This window comes from Geotrypetes seraphini, chromosome 1 (assembly GCF_902459505.1).
Source record: "Geotrypetes seraphini chromosome 1, aGeoSer1.1, whole genome shotgun sequence".
Taxonomy (NCBI): Eukaryota; Metazoa; Chordata; class Amphibia; order Gymnophiona; family Dermophiidae; genus Geotrypetes; species Geotrypetes seraphini.
Genome location: NC_047084.1, coordinates 434,976,578 through 434,987,866, shown reverse-complemented (window position 1 = coordinate 434,987,866; position 11,289 = coordinate 434,976,578).

The following is an 11,289-nucleotide window of genomic DNA, read 5'->3' as shown; positions in this document are numbered from 1 at the left end:
AGTCCATTACTATGCTGGCCCCACACACGTCCAAATGGTCAGGATTAGGATGTTTTCTACTGGATGTTTTTCTGATTGAAAATGGGATATGCAGTTAGATGTTCTGGCGGCCTAGACATCCTGGTGGCCAAGATGTCTAAGTAGACAATTTTTTTAAAAAAATTATTATATTTGAACGTCCAGCAGTTTGCCATTTGAAAATGGCCATTTTTGTACCTCCAACTTTGGGCGTTCAGCTGGAAACATCCAAGCTGGACTTAGACTTTTTCTTTTTTTCAAAAATGCCCCTCCACTTGTCTACCTCTGCCAAGGACTGGGATATGAAGCTACCGTTGGCTCTGATGGCGATAAGTGCCCCCCTTCATCGTTTCATGTGAGTGTTTCCATTTGAGCTGATGGCAGGTAGGGAAATGATGTTACCTATTCTTTCGTTATACAGGACTAATGTGAATGTTTCCAGTACGACAACTTCCCATGACTATGTCTCACACATTTATACCAACATTTGCAGAGTGCCTTTGCCCAAAAGAATCTGGAAAGCACCGCTAGAGGTAGAAAAGCCTACTAGGATCAAAGGACTACTTCAATGGAATAACAAATTGGTGACGGGGTATTCTACTATAATTTTGGCAAAAACAAGATGAAGGAAAAGAAAATCTTGCCCAGTTTGCATGGTCCTTTCTCTATTGTGAAAAAAAGCTTCACCAGTAGCTTATCAAATACGCATCAAGAAAAAACAAAATGACGATGTCCTTAAATGGATCCACATTAATCAGCTAAGACCGTGTCATCCCAGTAAATTTGCCCCTAATATGTACATTATTGAGATGAACTGAACAATCCTAACAGCATAATCTGTTCTCCTTTCTATTTTTCAGATGGAGACACGAATGTTAAAAGATTCTGCTCCTGGTTTCCCTGGTGATTGGAGCTGTTGCAAGTTTATTATTCAAGTTTCAAGTTTATTAGGTTTTTATATACCGCCCATCAAGGTTATCTAAGCGGTTTAACAATCAGGTACTCAAGCATTTTCCCATGTCTGGTGTCGTTCTTCAAGAATCTCCTGGCTTCCTGATCACTCAATTTCAGATCGTCACTCAGAAAGTTTTTGTTTCTCTTGATCTTTTTCACGGTCTCCATAAACACTTTAACCAGAGTACGTCTTGATGTTCTCCTAGGACCTAGCTATGGTTTAAGGACCACATGCAATATGCCACTGCCAATGTAAATAACATCCTGTGTCAGTTAGAGAAAGAGATGGTCTCACCTATCCAACCCCAGTCTGCTAGACCTGGTATTGTGCCTGGTGCCCTTATGCTCACTATCTTGGGATCACTCATTGGGTCCTTCTTTATGTCTATTGCAATTATTTTCTCGATAAGTAAACTACATGCTACTGTGACCCAGTTTCAGACTGATATAAACAACATTAGATCACTGGTTCCCAACCCTGTCCTGGAGGACCATCAGCCAGTCAGGTTTTCAGGATAGCCCTAATGAATATGCATGCCTGTCACCTCCATTATATGCAAATCTCTTTCATGCAGGACAGGGTTGGGAACCACTGCATTAGATCACTGATTGGGTCCCAACAACATCAGCTCATTGTCCAAGGCAAGACCATTCATGATACAGTCACTCTGGTCAATTTACATTCTCATAAGACTAATTTTAATGCTGCTGAATTGTCTATCATTAAATGTTTGATGAATGAGGAATGCACTTACATGCAATCTGTTCAAGAACTAGCCTATGATTTATTCAGAGAATTGGATAACAGCATTAATAACTTTATGAAAGATAAAATTCTTACCTATTTGGTCTCTTCTGAGGTTATTCATGATGCATTTGTCAAAGTTATTCAATTGCCTATTGACCCTTTCCACATTCAAATTGCTTTTCTCCTATGTTGATGTGGAATATATGTGTTAAATATTCCTTTCATTCTTCCTGAAAATGTGTACCAGTTTGAAACAATTTATTAATGCTGGTACTTGGAAAGATAATCTTTATCTTTGTGTGGAGACACCTGATTGTGCTCCAACCAATGCAATTCAAAGGTAAACAAAAAAAAGTTACAAAAAATGCATGCTGGTAGGGCTTGGGATTCACTGAATTCCCTGAAGGCCCTGACAGCATGCCTCTTTTTGTTTGATGCAGTTTGATTGGTTGAGTAGGTAGCTTGTTCAACTAATCAAATTACATCATGCAAAAAGTAAACAAACAAAAAAGAAAGGCTGTATGGCTGGGGATTCAGTAAATTCCCTGAAGGCCCTGACAGCACACCACTGAGTCACGTACACCTATTTTTCTTTATAAATACCGTATTTTTTCACTCCATTAAACACACTGTTTCCCAAAAAAAGTGGGTGGAAATTAGGGTGTATCTTATGGAGCGAAAGCCCAAAGCGCGCCTCCTCCGTTACCTTATTCTAATGCGGCCGCCCTCCCTCGCTGGACGCAGTGCACAAGGCAGGCCCTGGCCCTCTTCTTCCTCCCTGACGCCTTCCGCGCGTACCTTTTTTTTTTAAACTTCTGGATGTGGCGTCTCGCTGAGAGCGGCGCTCCAGGCTGGCTGCCTGATTCCCGCCACTTCCTCAGAGAACTGCCAGCTGACTCCTTCCGTTCTCTCACATAGCGGCGCACCAGGTTACATGCCTGGTCCCACGCCGCTTCCTCCGAGAATTGATGGCTGCCTCCTCTTCCGTTCTCTTGCATAGTGGCGCACCAGGTTGCCTGCCTGGTCCCTTGCCGCTTCCCACAAACAGAGTTCTCGTGGAAAGCAGCACAGGACCAGACAGGCAACCTGGTGCGCCAATACGCGAGATAATGGAAGAGGAGGCAGCCGGCAGTTCTCGGAGGAAGCGGCAGGAACCAGGCAGCCAGAAGGTACGATTGCAAGGCAACAGGGAGGAGGAAGAGGGCCAGGGCCTGCCTGTCGCCTGACTGGGGGGTGAGGAGGAAGAGGCCAGGGCCTGCCTGGGGGGTAGGGAGGGAGGAGGGAGAGGCTGGGACCTGCCTGCCCTGCCGAATTAAAAATAGGGAGAGAGGAGGGAGAGGCCGGGGCTTTCCTGCTGGCTGCCTGAGGAGAAAAGCCTGCCTGCCTGCCTACCTACTTACCCGCCCGCCCACCCGCCCTGTCCTGTCCCTGCCTGCCCTGTCCCTACCTGCCTGCCAGCAACTAGGCCTGCCTGCCCTGTTTCTACCTGCCCTGTCCCGGTCTACCACTAGACCACCAGAGGGGGGGACAGGGTGCAGAGCTGGGCAAGGAGTGTGGGGTTGGGTGCAGAGCCTGTTTTTTTCTTGTTTTCCTCCTCTAAATCTAGGGTGTGTCTTATGGTCAGGAGCGTCTAATGGAGTGAAAAATATGGTACTGGGAGCAAAGTAGCAGAAATCACTTCTAGATTGAAGCCAAGGGTCTTCAGAGGAGACATAAATCTTTGAATCTAAAGACATACACTAGTGGCCAAAATTGTAGAAACACGTGGAGGGGCATAATCGAAAGGAGCATCTAAATCCGTTTTCGTCCAAGTCGCAAGTCGTCCAAAGCAAAATACAGCTTAGGACACATTTTCGAAAAATACGTCCAACATTTTTTTTGTTTCAAAAATCGTCTAAGTATACATCCTGCTGATCTGGTCATCCAAGCCGCTAAATCGTCCATCTTTATACCACATTTTCATCCAAGTCAAAAATGCCTAGAACAAGCCCTGTTGGACATGGGAGGGGTCTGCAAAGTGATGGACTGAACACCCAGACATGGCACCTAAATAATGGGGTACCTTATAGGGCACTGCTGTGAACTTCACATAAAGGGTGCCATGTCTTCTCCTCACTACAGCTCCTTTATAGGTCATGGTGAGCCCCCCAAACCACCTCCAGAATTCCCTAGACCCTCTTATCTACCACCCCAATAGCCCTTATGGCTGCAGGAGCCATTTATATGCCAGTAGAAAAGGGTTTGGGGGTATATAGGGGAGTGCACATGTTTCAATATCAATGCAGTGATTACAGGGGCTTATGGGCATGGGTCCTCCTCTCCATGGGTCCCTAACTCACCCCCAAGATGGCTTAAGATGCCTCTGTGCAGCACGACTAGGCTTTGCTATGCCAGGCTGCCAGGTGATGATGTTCTGGAGGCACAATTTTCAAGTTGTGATTAATATTTTTATGGGGGTGTGGGGGGGTTGGTGATCACTGGGGTAGTGTGTGGGGGTCTGTATTATGTGTTTGCAGTGCTTATCTGGTAACTTTAGTTGGGTTTTTGTGACTCAGACCATGTTTTAAATGGTCTAAGTCACAACGTTCAAGTTCCGTCGATCCTGGGCTGTATAACTTTCGGTTATACATGTTGTACAACTAAGTCTAAGCCTGCTCACATCCCGCCCAAATCCCTCCCTCGACACTTCTCCTGAAATGCCCTGTTTAACTATGGTTGTTCAGCGGCACTATGAAGGCCTAGGTCGTTTAGAAATACGTCCAAAACCCGTTTTTATTATCGGCACTTGGACGTATTGTGACAATGTTCATCCAAGTGCCAACTTAGGCCAGTTTTTGGAAGTTTTTCTCTTTCGATTATGAGCCCCCCTAGCATTTTAGGCATTACACTTTAAAAAAACATGGCTATAATATCATAGTTGTATTTAATGCATAAATTCTCAACTAATAACGAAAACTCTGTAATCACTTAACAAGACCAGCATAATATTTGGCACATATCACAAAAATAATGCTGTTCATAAGCTACCCAGGCTAATAATGATAATTTGTCCAGTTATCCAATGACTTCATCAGTCTCACTAGTAGCGTGTTTGATATCCCTTAGCCTTGATTACTGCCCCATATTTTCTTGACATGCTTTCCACAAGTCTTTGGAGATCAATAGGCATTATTATGTGGAACTAGGAGTTGTTTATTGCTGCTATCAGCTCAGATTTGTTGGAGAGTCACTTTGCCACTACTGCTCTCTTTAATCTTGCCCAGAGGTTCTCAAAGGGGTTGAAATATGGGCTGTTTCCCAGCCAGTCCAGCAACTCAACCATATTCTCTTTGAAGCAGGTGAGGCATTTCTTGGCTGTGTGGCATGGGGCGCCATCCTGTTGAAAAATGTATAGTCGACTGGCACCAAAGATGTCTCTGGCTGAATGCAGGACCTTGGGCTGAAGGACCTCCTTTATGTATTTGCCAGCATTTATCACTCCATCAAACACCTGCAATTGACCCACAAAATCTCGGGACATGCAGCTGCACACCATCACACTCAGAGGATGCTTCATGATGGCAGTAGTACACTCTGGCAAGCAGTTCTCACCCAGTCACTGACAAACACAGCGGACACCATTACTGCCAAATATGGAGATTCGGGTCTCATCGCTCCACAGTACCTTCTTCCATTGCTCTGTGGTCCAGCTGGCATGCTCGTTAGCCCAGCTCAATTGTTTACAAAGCTGAACTGCATTGAGGAAGGACTTTTTACTAGGAATTCTTGCTCGCAGGCTTGTTTTTACCAGTCTCTGGCGAACTGTCTGGCCTGATACGAACACCCCTGTTTCGGCCAGTGACTTATTGATATCAGCAGCAGTTAATTTCCAATTCTGTAGAGCCATTCTCACTATCCTTTTATCAGTCTGAGGTGGTGAAATATTTTTCTGGCCCTTTCCAGCCTTGATTTTGATGCTTCTAGTCTCTTCAAAGTGCTTGCAGAGTTTCAGTATCCTGGCCAGTGACACACCTAGACAAATTTTGGCTGCAATCTGTCAGTAACTGTAGCATTCTTTTCTTAAGGTTATAGCTGTTGCTTTCTTTTTAGGTAACCAGTAAAATCATTTCTGCAAAATTTAACACAAAAAAAGAGATGAAGACCCAATAATCCACAGTAGAATCAATCCAACGATAAAAGCAAAAAGCTGTGGATACTGATGTTCTGAGACGAATTTATTGTACACTCTTACACTTAAAACCATAAAAATGCAAATGTAATAGTCCTACAAATGTAATAGTCCAACCGGACCCTCCACGGTCTGTGTTTCGGCAAACACACCTTCCTCAGGGGTCCAATGGATCTCAGTTGCACAAATAAAGAAATGAACTGAAACCAGTCTAATTGTCTTTAAACATGTGGTGGAGATCACTGTAGACAAGCAATAATAACACGAAAAGTTGCTAAGAGGTGTCTTTTCGCGTTATTATTGCTTGTCTACAGTGATCTCCACCACATGTTTAAAGACAATTAGACTGGTTTCAGTTCATTTCTTTATTTGTGCAACTGAGATCCATTGGACCCCTGAGGAAGGCGTGTTTGCCGAAACATAGACTGTGTAGAGTTCGGTTGGACTATTACATTTGCATTTTTATGGTTTTTTAAGTGTAAGAGTGTACAATAAATTCGTCTCAGAACATCAGCATCCACAGCTTTTTGCTTTCATTGCAAAATTTAACCTACAACTGTAAGTTTAATGTATTTAGACAACTGATATTTATTTAATTCAATTAAATCACAATGAAAAATAGCAATTCAGATTTTGTCATTTTGTACAACAGGCCTTTAGACAACACCCATAAGCTGTGACAACAGCATCAGATCACCAAAACAAAACACATAAACAACCTGCTGTATGTATGTATGTGCTCAAAATCTAAGAAATACATATCAAAAGAAACACGACCATTTGCTTACCTTTCTGATGTCAAATCTCTAAAAGTCATTCCTAACCACAAAATCAACAAAATAACTACACAAATATTACCAGTAATGTTTATAAACAATCAAATAATGTTTATATCATACATTGTGGGATTAAATAAGTAACTAGAGCCACAATTGAATAAAATTCTGCGATCTCCAAAAACTCAAAGGGCCTGTTATCTCTGTGGGCTTCGGGACTGTTACCGTGCTGCAGCTGCTAGCCCGGCTTTGTAAAACAGGCCCAAAGTGTTTCCACAGTTTTGGCCACTAGTGTACTTACAAGAATTTTATAAGTATGTCACACTGCAATTCTGTCTATGTTCCTCCTAAACTCAGCCCCTGAACATGCTTACACATGAATCACACAAAGGTATGCACCTCTTTGGCATAATCCACGGGGATGGAAGGCTTTGGAAGCAGGGTTCGTCCATATAATATAATGGACTCGTCAGCCTTAGTAAAAGAGAGAGTTTATACGTTAATTACCTGAACAGAAAACATAAAAAGGGTTCCACCAAAGAGATTCCACAAGGAAAACAGCAGCGCAAACACAAAAGAAACTGTGGAATTGATGATCCTGTCAGAAGAAATTGCTGCTTTTTATGGGGACGGGCGGGGATGGAGGTAATTCCTTGCAGGGATGGTGGGGATGGAGAAGATCCTGGCGGGGACGGGTGGGGACGGAGAGGATCCTGGCGGGACGGGAGGGGATGGAGAGGATCCTGGTGGAGACGGGCGGGGATGGGTGGGATTTATGTCCCTGTGCAACTCTCTAGTTCCTATACAAATTATCATTTCCTTTTTATCTGAATGCAGAAAATCGTCATTTCAGTCAAATGTATGAACAATAAAATGTGTTTTAAGCAATGTCCTAAATTGTAACACATTTTAGGAATCTCATTGCACATCACAGGTCTAACTTCAGAGAAAGAGGACTTGCAGTACTCAAATACTTTACTTCTCTTCTCTGTACATCTAACAGCATACAATTTTCTGATCTCAGTGACCTATATGGCCTTTATAAAGTCAAGCATTCATCGAGATAACTAGGTAAAATGTCATAAATCATTTGAACTAACTTCAGGATTTTGTACTATATGTGAAAATGTACTGGCAACCAATAAAGTTTCTTTTATATCAAAACATACCACATAGTCCAGATTGCTAGTAGTTCAATTGTATATATAAGGAACAAATCACTCAACTGTCAGGAAAAAAATCCTCATTCTTCTGGATATGCGATGCCTCTTTTCCAGATAAAAAGTGGATGTCGGAATATAAAAAACTTCTTCCTTTTCTTCTGTTATAATTTTCAAAATTAGCTATAGTCCATGCCGCTTTCATATATCCAACCTACGCAGCCAGGGTTTTGCGATAAGTGAAGATTCTTTACTACTGCATCAAGGCTTTCAGTATAACAGGTTCATTTGGTTCTTCTCTCCTCTCCCTTGCAAACTGCAACTGTGGTAAAAAAATGATCAACACACTGGATCATTCACTAATCTTCACTTATCTCTTGCCACATGTGGGACACAACTTGTAGAAGTCTGTCTGGCCTTGACCTCCATTCAGTATCTTGGGCCTGTTCTTTTTAACATTTTTATAAATAATATTACTGAAGGGTTGTCGGGTAAGATTTGCCTCTTTGCGGACGATACCAAAATCTGCAATAACATGAAGAAAGACCTGGCGAAGCTTGAAAAATAGTCTGAAATTTAGCAGCTAAAATTTAATGCTAAAAAATGCAAGGTCATGCATTTGGGCTGCAAAAATCAGAGGGAGCGGTAAAGTTTAGGGGGTGAAGAACTTATGTGCACGACGGAAGAGCAGGACTTGGGTGTGATTGTATGTGATGATTTTAAGGTGGCCAAACAGGTTGAAAAGGTGACGACAAAAGCTAGAAGGATGCTAGGTTGCATAGGGAAAGGTATGGCCAGTAGGAAAAAGGAGGTATTGATGCCTCTGTATAAGACTCTAGTGAGACCTCGTTTACAATATTGTGTACAATTCTGGAGGCTCCACCTTCAGAAAGATATAAAAAGGATGGAGTCAGTCCAGAGGAAGGCTACTAAAATGGTGTGTGGTCTTCGTGATAAGGTGTATGGGGACAGACTTAAAGATCTCAATCTGTATACTTTGGAGGAAAGGCGGGAGAAGGGAATTACGATAGAGACGTTAAATACCTAAGTAATATAAATGTGAATGAGTCGAGTCTCTTTCATTTGAATGGAAACTCTGCAATGAGAGGGCATAGGATGAAGTTAAGAGGTGATAGGCTCCAGAGTAATCTGAGGAAATACTTTTTTGCAGAACGGGTGGTAGATTTGTGGAATAGTCTCCCGGAAGAGGTGGTGGAAACAGAGACTGTGTCTCAATTCAAGAGGGCCTGGGATAGGCATGTGGGATCTCTCAGAGAGAGAAAGAGATAATGGTTACTGTGGTTGGGCAGACTAGATGGGCCATTTTGCCTTTATCTGCCATCATGTTTCTATGTATAATCCTCTGATAGGAACCATTCTGACTGAGTGCTAACTACCTACCAAAAAAAAACAACCCCTCAAACAAAATTCAGTTGCCCTAAATAAACCCACCCTTAGTGATTGCACCTGGGTTAAGTTATTTTGGTCTACATTTAGAATTCTGATTTAGGGCCCTTTTTCTAAACCCAGTAGTGCATTCCAGCGTGGCAAATGCACTGAAGCCCATTCAACTCCTATGGGCTTTGGTGCATTTGCTGCAGCAGAATCACTACCAGGACTTTGTAAAAGGGACCCTTAAAGTAACTGGCTGACAGTAAAGCCTGTCCAGCATGCTACTGCTTCTGTCCTTACACCTTTTAAACAATAAAATAAACTATTCAGATGGCACTGCTCTCTGCTCTCTCTAACACCTAACCCTTGTGCCAACTCTCAAATTAATTTTAATATTATGGCAGTGCCTTAGGCAGACAATTTTTAAACGTTCTCTGATTCTTTTGTATGCCTCAAGTGGCAGTGATAGACTTCACAGCTTAGTTGATTCTTCAACTGTTCTACTCTTAAACCTTTGTGCTCAGCTGCCTATATGTTTATAACTGGCATCTCACCTCTGCTTTAACTGTCAGTTATTTATTATACATGAACTAAAACAGCTTTCCAATTGATTTCAGGTAACATACCAATTACTAAAACGTCTGAGCAAATACACTGTCTATATGCTTAAAGATATGCTTTCAGTCTCCCATACCTAGCTACAAAGAGCCTCCTTACTCTCCACATCAGATCTCTGACATCTAATTAATATTAATCCAGACAGAATTCTGTGCACGCAGAATTCCTTTCCTGCACAGGACATGTACAATTCTGCACATGCAATGTAGAATTCAGTGCAGGCAAAGGCAGAGGTGGCTCTGCTCACTCTCTTTTCCCCTCCAGCACTAAGCTCCCATGGCAAGATGAGGAGGAAGTGACCCACTGCACAGCGGGTCACTTCCTCCTCCTTTGCCAGCTTCGACCCAACTGTTTATGTGAACCATGGTCCCATGCCAAACAAAAAATACCTCCTCTAAATTCAGCTAAAAGCATGAATCATATGAAAAAGTAGGTGTATTTCATCAAACAGGGATGTCAGACAGTTTTCAGGCAGCCAAAGTAACTAGGTAAGTGGCTTGAAATATGTCCTCTACAAACATTTATTTATGGACTTCTAACATTCTTGGCCCTTATTTCAGAAGCTCTGTTCATGATTTATACATGTAAATACTAGTAGTTACATATGTGTATCACAAACACTTGTAAATCCCAGTTTTTAAAAGCCGATATTTATATAATGTTTGTGTGCAGCATGTGACAATGAGTTTGATTCAGGTTGCCTAGGGTTACCAGACATCCAGGAAAAAACCCGTACATGTCCTCTTTTCAGAGGACTTTCTGGGTTCCTGGACAGACTTTCCAAAATCTGGCAGCAGCATTTTTGAGTAGATTGAAGAGGAGAGAGATGGTTGAGCAGAAGACCTGAGAGAAGTACTTTGCATTAGTCTACATGAGAGGTGATGAGAGCATGGATAAGGGTTTTGGCAGTGTGCTCAGAGAGGAGGTTGGATTTTGGTAATATAGAGGAGGAAGTGACGGGTTTTAGCATTTTGTTGGATCTGAGCAGAGAAGGAGAGAGAGGAGTTAAAGAATACCCCAAGGTTGTGAACTGATAAGACAGGGAAGAGGAAAGTGTTATCCACAGAAATAGAGAACGACAGAAGGGAGGAGGTGGGTTTAGAGTTTCACTGCCACCTCCCAAATTGTGCTACCCTAGCCAGATGCCTAGTGGCACCTTTTTCATTCTTGCCTTTCATGTTTTCAGATCGTTGGATTGGCGTTTCCCAAGTCATTATGAGCAGTGCTATATTCCTGAGGAAGGGGGATTTGTCCTCCAAAATGGATTCCGTTGAATGCAGGCAAGCACGCAGATTACTTGGCATAATTTCAGTTGTTACACTGGAGATCTGATGGTCTTTTTATTCCTCAAGCCTGTCCCCACTTAATCCTTAAATATAAAACAGAATAACCCTCCACCCATAGTTAGGTTTCCATATGGCTCCTGAAAAAGGAGGATGGATTGAGACATCCGGA